A 10,522-nucleotide genomic window follows, 5' to 3' on the forward strand; every position below is an offset into this window, starting at 1 on the left:
AAAAAAAAGGTTATTGTTATCTTGTAAACCGTAATAAAAAAAAGAAGAGATAATGTAAATTTGTATTGGAGAATGCAAACTTTCACTTGTATAGAGCGAAATTCAATAAAATCCATGAATATTTGCATTCACCGCTAAAATTTACATTATATCTCTCTTTTTTTATCGTTGTTTACAATTTCCCATGTCAATGTTGACTCTTATGTTGTGCATGGATGCACATGATAACATCACCCCAAAAATAAAATAAAATAAAATTTGTAGTAAAGAGGACAATACGAACCCACATATTACAAATTCTAATTTTATTCACAGTTTGATTAAGATTAATTTGAAACTACATCATGTGATGTTCTAACTAAACTGATTTCTTACTACAATTTTTGGGTATCGGCCAACTTACATTTCTTGCGAACCCCAAAATTATGTGTTTCATAAAACTCAAAATTTGAGTTTATATTACAAAAAATAATTGAACTTAAACCGGTCATTTTTTTTCTTTTTGTTACATGGAGGCTGTTGAGATTGAAAATTTTTCTCTTCAAGAACACACTTAAAAGAGGATTTACAAATAAAAAGAGATAGAAAGAGTACAAATGACCGGATTACTCCACTAGGAAGAATCTTAAATGTGTACGTTGGCCCGGTGGGAAACAAGAACTTCAATTTCCTTTTACTAAAGTTTGGGATATCTAGTCTTGATTGCCTCGGTCTCAATTTTCTCCAACATTTCAAATGTTGTTTACATCATCAGACATCACCTCTAGTTTGGATTAAATTTCGGTTTCTCTTGTTCTTTCATGGTCTGGCACCACTCAAATAGAATAAAATTTTCATAAACATTTTGATACATAGAAACTATACATGAAAAATAGTTTTGTGATTTTTTTTTTCTGATGAGAATGATAAATTTTGTTAATCAAGAGATATAATACAATAATTTCATAATTTCATTTCTATCAAAGACATTAGATAAGATACTTGATTTTCTAACTTTTTGCTCCAAGTGTGAGGATATATGTTGTAGCAGGCTCTTGATTCTAGCTTCCTTTGCTATCGTGTTCGTTGTAGAATTATGATCTCTTTTAATATATATTACCTTATCTTGGGGAAGTTTTTCCAAGATTTCTTCAATTTCAATTGTTGTATTTTCTGCTTCCCAAGAAGTGTCCTTACATTTCTTATTGATACATTCCGCTAAAACTTTGCAATCTGTGACAATTATTATGCTTGAGAGAATATTATTTCCTAACCAGGAGGTAGCTTTTAACATTGGTTTTGCTTCTGCATGAACAGATCATTGCTTCTTCCGAACCCGCTGAGATATGCATAAATTACTCTTGATCTACGGAGTATGGAATAAACGCGTAACCATATATACGTCTTCTTTCTTGAAAGATGCGTCTATAAATATTATCCAGTAATCCCAATTTGGTTTTCCGAGGTTTCCACTTTTGTATATAGGAATTTGTGAATATGTTGTTGAAGCTACATATTGTAAAAACTTATTAATCTGTTCTATAAGACTTTGTCGGATCTGGATCTTTTTCCAACAACACTGAACACCTATGTTTCCAAATAAACCAGAGAATGGTAGCAATTTTAACCAAATTTTTGTAAGATTCGGGCTCGTAATCCAAATATTGACCCAATCACTTATCGAGTCTAAGTATGTTGGGGAGATAATATGGTTTAAGGAGAATCCAAACCAAATAGCTCTCGTGAAAGGGCATAGCCTAAAGAGACGTTGTTCATTTTCTTGGGCTTGAGAATCGCACATCAGACAGTCTAAAGAGATAGAGTTCATATGCGCTGCTAGTCTATTAGAAGTTGGTAGAGCTTTCTGAATTAATTTCCAAATGAATAACCTAATTCTTGGAATTTTTTTAGTTTTCCATAATTTCTTCCATAAAAATAGTTCTATGATAGGCTGATAGCAGTAGCACACAAATAACAAGTAATAGAAAATAAGCATGGAAAATTAATGTGCTTTTGGAAAATATTTACTAGTTCGTTAAGTAACACAACATACTCGGAGGAAACATAAAATTAAAGAAACAAAATTCATAATGACGAAATCGTAGCAATTCAAAGACAAGTTATCACCCTTAATCATTATTATTTATTTCGGAGATAATATTTTACTGAAACTTTAAGAAAATATTTATCAACAGAAACACCCGCGTCTCCAAACGCGTGGAGGTACTAAATATGTAACATGTTTTATTTCGATTTTTATCGGTAAAATCTCTTAAATATAGAACCTGTGAAGTATACAAATAATCTCGCTACAGTAGGTAACAAGTAGAGTTTGTTCCATTTCTTTATTTCTTCCTTATTAGTTTTCTCCAACATTTCATATTTTTATTTGGTTGAATATGAAAATCAAATTAGTGTAGTCTAGTTTTAGATATTCTTCTTCCTTATTTCAAAATTTTCTACCACTTTTACTTAAATAGTAGCAAAACCTTTATTCAAAGTTGTTAACAAATGAAATTTACATGTCCGGTAAAAATAAAAATTAGATGAAATACAACAACTTTGTAATTGTGACTGCACATGAAATAGGTAAACCAATAGTTTTTTGTTGTATCCTTTGGTGCTTAGGACGGTTCATATGGTTTATGGTATAAATTTTAATTTGTCACACTATATGACACTATAAAACTGGCAAGTTTTAATAAAATAATACTAGCATTTGGTGGCACCTTTAGCAATAAAAAATTACTTAAAAAACAATCTAGAAAAAATTAGTGTATCAAGAGTGGACGATGCTCGTTTGTCTTATTTGCATGGACTGTTGCTTATACACACTTCTTTTTCTCTACCTGCAAGCATATTTTTATCTTCCTTGAAAGTTTTTTTTAAAGAAATTTGACACAGCCAGCAGGGCTTAAGGGCTTCTGGCCCACAAAAAAGAAAACAGAAACAACAAACAAAGACAACTCCATCCTAAGGCCAGAGAACCCTAACTAAGTTCTAAAATACACTTTATGATTTTTATCATCCTCAAGAATGCTACAAACTCCTCTCCAAGGTGAGTCCAGTCAAGGACCTCATAAAAAGTAGGAGGATAAATACCAGTCAACTAATTTGCTGCCTTGTTGGTTTGACGATATATATGTTCCACCTTGAGCCAATCAAATTGCCTATTCATATGCATAAGATGTATTCAAGTGTAGATAACATTCCAAGGAGGATTTGGATTTTCACTATTAATTAGAATCACTACAACTGCCATGGAATCCAAACACAACCGAACTTTCCTGACACCTATGAAAATGGTAGCCAAAAGGCTAATTTCAACACCTTGCTGGTGTGATTCTTAGAGATGCACACAAAACACTTGCAAGTATACAAGGTCAAGATTTATAATATAAGAGTGAGTAGGGGTTTGTCCACAGGGAGAGGAGCATATGAGAAGTTTTCCTAGACTAATAAGAGTGGCAATGCACTATGGCAGTGAGCTAAACATGTAACTGATATGAACCAAGGCTTGGAAAGTAAAGCAGCAAAGAAACAGCTAAAAGAAGCAGCAAATAACCAAGGCTTGGAAGCCAAGGGCAGGTTGAGTTCAGTGCACTGACTTCAGTGCACAATAGCTACAAAATGCAAGAAAACGAAAGGCAAGAAAAGTAACTGAAATACAAGCATACAGGACTGAAATTAAAAGTGACTGAAATTAAGATTGACTGAAAGAGAAGTGGTGGTAAGCCAAGGCTTATGATCCACCTTGTGTCCTAATCAAGTGACATGGTCTAGGTTATGTTCATTCCTAAGCATACAACTAGAAATGAAAGAACACCAACTTGCTCATTAGTCTACCCCTAGCATTGGCTGTCTTTTGACAGTACAGCCAATCACAGGCTCTGAACATTGACATCTCTCATTTGCACAATCTAAACACAGCAGGAAGAACTATCCTAGCTCAATTACACTTGACAGTGCACAAGGCTTCACTGAGCCTTGGCCTGAAGTTGATTAGCTCATGCTAACCATGTTTAAACAATCACATTCAACATATGTAAACATTCAAGCACAATTAGCATCATTTGAGATAACAAAACACATAAGCAATACTACTGTTCACTGATAAGTATTGAAATTTGAAGTTCAATAAAAATTTTCTCCAATTCTCTACTGGCTAGTCCAGAGAGGTAAAAGTCTCCTCTACACACTTCATATGACATCAATTTATACCCATTACAATGGGTTTTCCCCCAATTTTCCCCCAAAATCAGTAGAACTAGGGTTTGGTGAAATTGATTTACCTACTGTTGATGAGATACTCGCTCCATCTCGTCGACCCACTCTTCTCCTGCTTCTTCTCGTTCCTCTCAGCTCCAATTGATGCTTTAATCATCATTATATCACCAATTTCTCACCTAGGGTTTCAGCAGAGAGATGAGAAATTGAGGAGAAATTAGTGATGCTAAAGAGATGGTACGTGATGGGCTTAGGTAGATAGAGTTGGGGAGAAAATAGTGGAGTGATTTGGGGTGAGAGGTGGTGATGATGGTGGTGGGGGGGAGATGGTGGTTCTGCAGAGGGGGTGATGGAGGAGATGGGTTCGACAGAAGGGGAAGGGTGCGTTTGTTTGGGTGTAGGTGCTCGGTCGCTAGGGTGTGAGGCGAGTGTATCGAGTTTGATGATTTGCGACGCTGAGCCGTGGGATAGGGAGATGAAAGATCAATCGGACGGTGAGATGAAGTGAAGCTTGTAGCGACCGCTGGATTATATATACAACAAAATCAACGACGCCAGATGGAGTTAGGTGTTGTAGTGTTAGGCGGAGATATCAAACTTCGATGCACAGCAAGGGAGCGACCGTCGGATGCTTCTGAGAACTGATCTGACGGCTGAAGACGCAAGCGGGTATGGATTTGGGTTTTAGGCTTTTGGGTATAGAATATGGGTTTGGGAAATGAGTTTGGGCTTGGAAAACCTTGAGCCCACTTCTTCTTTAAGAACAACTTTCTTCTTCTTGAGCCCATTTCCAGCTTTTTGGACGTGCGCTCCATTCTTTGCGGCTTCCTTGCGTAATTTCTCCCGGCTTTTCACTACTTTTCGCTCTTTTCGCTCCGCGACTCATCCAACTTTATTTATTACCTAAAAATGCAAAATTAATTAATAAAAATATTTATTCTTGAAAACAATGAAAATACAGAATATGGGATAAAATGTAGAATTAATGCATAAAAGATGAGTTAAATGCCAACAAAAAGGGATAAATATATACAATATTTGGCACTCATCAAATACCCCCAAACCTGAATTTTACTTGTCCTCAAGTAAAAAAAACTAAGGAAATCCTAACTATACCACTGTCGCTGGTCTCTCGAATGCATTTAGCGTATGCACTAAGCCTTTTAAACCACTAAGTGTCCCTAGTGGACGAGTTGAAGTCTCGTGAAGGTTTGCTTAGAACGTACCTACAAAGTTCTAGGTCAAAATATAAGCTCAGATTCCATCAAACGTGACATGTGCAAAACAGTTAAGCTCACAGCAAAATGGAGATGTCAATCTAGCTATCGAAGGCACAATCCTAGCACTGATAACAAAAAGACATGTGATAAGAGTGTAAAGTGTATCTACACATGTGTAAAGAAAGATCTGAAGTCATGACTACTAATCACCAAGAGATAGTTTCTCAGGCTAAGAACTGAGGTCGAAATCTAGCTGTCCGGACTTTACGAGAATTGTGAATGAGTTGGAGGTATTTCACAATTACTCGCGTTGTACATCAATGGCATACACCCTCCTTGCTTAACAAAAACAAAAAGATGACTATTTACATGACTCTTATTTACATTGACTACTCTTTTTATTTTTGGAACAAGAGATGATGGAATTGATAAATACTTGATTTTTTTTTTTTTCTGATATTTTTCTTTTTTTTTTTTTGAATATATACATCGTTTTTTTTTTTTTTTTTTTTTTTTTTTTTGACTGAAGGAAACACTTTTGAACATACAAAAGGAAAAAAAATTACATGACACTTTGCAAGAGGTAGCCCTTTTTGATGCACCCAGTTAAATTCGATGGTTGTCTTTCTTAATGTAACCTCCACCTTCTATCCCAACCAACCAAAGAACAAGCTAGTCAAGTTTCGTTCAGTATTCTAAAGTGATTGGCAATCGTAACTTCCTATCAAACACCTTGAAGATCGAGGCCATACATGTATTGGTAGATCGTGCGCGTGCAAATTTCTTATCACTATGTGAATTGTGCTAGAATCAGGGTGCCTAAATATCTAGACTAAGACTCCTAATAAAAATACATATTTGCACAAGAGTCAACATTTCAAGGTAAATGAGCTCCATTTTTATGATTTTTCATTTTTTTAATTTTTTTTTTGAATTTTGATTTTTCAATTTTTTTGGAATTTTCAATTTTTTTTTTTTCAAAAAAGAAGGAGTTCGTTTTCAATTATAGCAAATTATCATGGTATCTACTCTATACCCCCAAACCTAAACTAAACATTGTCCTCAATGTTTCAAAATGGAAAGAATTATAAAACAATATATGAAGAGGAACATGCTGAGTAGAGTAAAAGGAGAGAGAATACCCGATTGTACGGTGGTAGCTCGATTAAAACTCCGTTATTCAAGGCAAAAATCCATCATATTAGCAGTCACAATGGATGAGCACAAATATATACAAAAGGAAATTTAACTAACACATTATCTACAAGAAAATTTGGTTTTTAATGGGATTGGACTTTTTGGAAAAAATTTGGTTTTGTTGGGAAAATTTGGTTTTGATGGGAAAACGAAAAATTTTGGTTTTTAGGGAAACATTTGGAAAACTTTTGGTTATTTAGGGAAAGAGTGGACCAGTTTAGTCCACATAGACTGGGTCCTCCAGGTTGGTTGTTTCAATGTCGGGTGGAAATGGCTCAAGGAATGGCTTTAATCTCTGCCCGTTGACTTTGAAAACGTTCTTGTTGGAGACATCCTCCAGCTCTACAGCTCCATGAGGAAAAACTGTGCGTACTAGGTACGGACCCTTCCATCTGGAACGCAGTTTTCCTGGAAAAAGATGTAATCGGGAGTCATACAGCAAGACTTTCTGACCAGGAGTGAAGGATTTGGCAGAATACGCTTATCATGAAATATCTTCATCTTTGCTTGTACAGCTTGGCACTGTCATAAGCCTCATTTCTCAATTCTTCCAACTCGTTGAGTTGAAGTTTCCTTTGAATTCCAGCTTCGTCCAGAGAGAAGTTCAGCTCTTTGATTGCCCAGTAGGCACGATGTTCTAATTCCACAGGTAGATGGCACGGCTTTCCATACACTAGACGATAGGGGGACATGCCAATTGGTGTCTTATAAGCTGTTCTATAGGCCCACAAAGCATCATTCAATCTCAATGACCAATCTTTCCTGGACGGGTTGACCGTCTTCTCCAGAATGTGCTTAATTTCCCTATTAGACACTTCCACTTGTCCACTAGTCTGAGGGTGGTACGGAGTAGCAACCTTGTGAGTTATGCCATACTTGCGTACTAAAGACTCAAAGTACTTGTTACGAAAATGTGAACCGCCGTCACTGATGATAGCTCTAGGGGTACCAAAACGTGAAAATATGTTCTCCTTTAGAAATGAAAGTACCACCTTGTGGTCATTTGTTCTGGTTGCTATGGCTTCTACCCACTTAGAAACGTAATCAACTGCGACTAGGATGTACAACTTGCTGTCAGACATGGGAAATGGACCCATGAAGTCTATCCCCCAAACATCAAAAATCTCCACAATCAAAATGGGGTTCAATGGCATCATGTTTCTCCTCGAAATGCTTCCTAGCTTTTGACAGCGTTCACAAGCAACACAATAATCATGGCAATCCTTGAACAATGATGGCCAATAGAATCCACACTGCAAGATCTTTGCAGCGGTTTTCTTGGCACTGAAATGGCCTCCACATGCTTGGTCATGACAGAAAGATATCACATCTTTCTGTTCAGTGTTGGGGACACATCTCCTAATGATTTGGTCTGGACAGTACTTAAACAAATATGGGTCATCCCAAAGGAAATGTTTGACTTCAGCCAGGAATTTAGAGCGGTCTTGTCTCGACCAACGTGAGGGCATCCTACCTGTAGCGAGGTAGTTAACAATATCAGCAAACCAAGGAAGGTCTGAGATAGACATCAGCTGTTCATCTGGGAATGATTCTCTAATCAGCTCACATTCATCAATAGACTCTAAAGTTAATCTAGACAAATGATCAGCAACCACATTCTCACAACCTTTCTTATCACGGATTTCGAGATCGAATTCCTGTAATAAGAGTATCCATCGAATAAGGCGAGCTTTAGCATCCTTCTTGGAAAGAAGATACTTCAAAGCCGCATGGTCTGTGTATATGATGATCTTAGACCCTATCAGATAAGATCTAAACTTGTCTAATGCGAAAACGACGGCAAGCAATTCCTTCTCGGTAGTTGAATAATTGAGTTGGGCATCATTAAGGGTTTTGCTAGCATAGTATATCACATATGGTAGTCTATCAACTCGCTGTCCTAAAACAGCACCAACAGCATAATCAGAGGCATCACACATAAGTTCGAACGGAAGCTTCCAATCGGGTGGTCGGACTATAGGAGCGGTGGTGAGAAGGGTTTTTAATTCCTCCCATGCCTTCACACAGCATCGAAATTGAAGGCAACATCTTTGGAGAGAAGACTGCACAGAGGTCTGGAGATTTTGCTGAAATCTTTGATGAATCGCCGGTAAAAACCAGCATGACCTAGAAATGATCTGATCTCCTTCACAGAGCAAGGTTGTGGTAGATGTTGAATGAGGTCAACTTTAGCTTTATCCACTTCAATTCCTTTTTCTGAGATGATGTGTCCTAGAACTATTCCTGAATTCACCATAAAATGGCATTTTTCCCAATTTAGAACAAGGTTCTTTTCTTTACATCTGGATATCACGAGGGCAAGATGCTTCAAACATTCGTCAAACGAGGAACCAAAAACAGAGAAATCATCCATAAAGATCTCGAGAAAACTATCTATCATGTCAGAAAAAATGCTCATCATGCAACGCTGAAAAGTAGCAGGTGCATTACACAACCCGAAGGGCATACGTCTATAAGCAAACGTCCCAAATGGACACGTGAATGTAGTTTTTTCCTGATCTTCCGGAGCAATGTGAATTTGGTTATAACCGGAAAAGCCATCTAGAAAACAGTAGTGACTGTGTCCAGACACACGTTCTAGCATTTGGTCAATGAAAGGGAGCGGGAAGTGATCCTTCCTTGTTACTGTGTTCAACTTCCTGTAGTCGATGCATACTCGCCATCCTGTGGTTGTACGAGTAGGGACTAATTCATTCTTGTCGTTCTGAACTACAGTAATGCCTGACTTCTTAGGCACAACTTGAATGGGACTAACCCATTTGCTATCGGGAATTGGGTATATGATACCCGCATCAAGTAGTTTCAGGATCTCTCCTTTGACTACATCTCTCATGTTAGGATTAAGTCTCCTTTGCATTTCCCTCGATGGTTTGGCATTCTCTTCAAGGTTAATGTGGTGCATGCAAATGGTGGGACTAATTCCTTTGAGATCTGAGATGGTCCATCCTAAGGCCTCTTTGTGTTCCTTAAGTACTTCTAAAAGCTTACTTTCCTGTTCCGTGTCTAAACATGATGAAATAATGACAGGTAAAGTATCAGAAGAACCTAGGAATGCGTACTTCAACGTACTAGGCAATGTTTTCAATTCAAGCTTGGGTGGCTCAACAATGGATGGAATAAGCTTGGAATCAGAGAGTAGGGTGGTTCCACTTCATATTTCCTTTCAGTGACGTCCATTTGAGGTACAGATTCGAGCAGAGATAGGACGTCACTACAGTATGCATCATCATAGGAATCAGGGTTAAAGTTCTCCATACATGCTTGAAAGGGGTCGACGGATAGAATGTTAGTCAACGAATCTTGCATTAATCCTTCAATCATATTAACTTCATGCACATCATCATCATCAAGATTCACAGGTTGTTGACTAATATCGAACACATTCAATTCTACCGTCATGTTACCAAAAGACAGTTTTAACACTCCATTCCGACAATTGATCGCGTTGGACGTAGCCAAGAAAGGACGTCCTAAGATGACAGGAATGTGACAGTCTGGGTTTTGTACAGGTTGAGTGTCTAAGACAATGAAGTCTACGGGAAAATAGAATTTGTCAACCTTGATCAAAACATCTTCGACCACTCCACGAGGAATCTTGACAGATCGGTCTGCCAGTTGTAGAGTGATAGATGTTGGTTTCAACTCCCCAAGACCTAACTGCTCATAAACAGAATATGGCAGTAGGTTAACACTTGCACCTAGGTCTAATAACGCTTTATTGACCGTGTGTTCTCCTATAGTGCAAGAAATTGTTGGACATCCTGGATCCCTAAACTTGGGTGGAGTTTTGTTCAGAATGATGGAACTCACCTGCTCAGCTAAGAAAGCACGTTTTTGCACATTGAGCTTGCGCTTTTGAGTACACAAGTCTTTGAGGA

This window comes from Papaver somniferum, chromosome 3, assembly GCF_003573695.1.
Source record: "Papaver somniferum cultivar HN1 chromosome 3, ASM357369v1, whole genome shotgun sequence".
Lineage (NCBI taxonomy): Eukaryota > Viridiplantae > Streptophyta > Magnoliopsida > Ranunculales > Papaveraceae > Papaver > Papaver somniferum.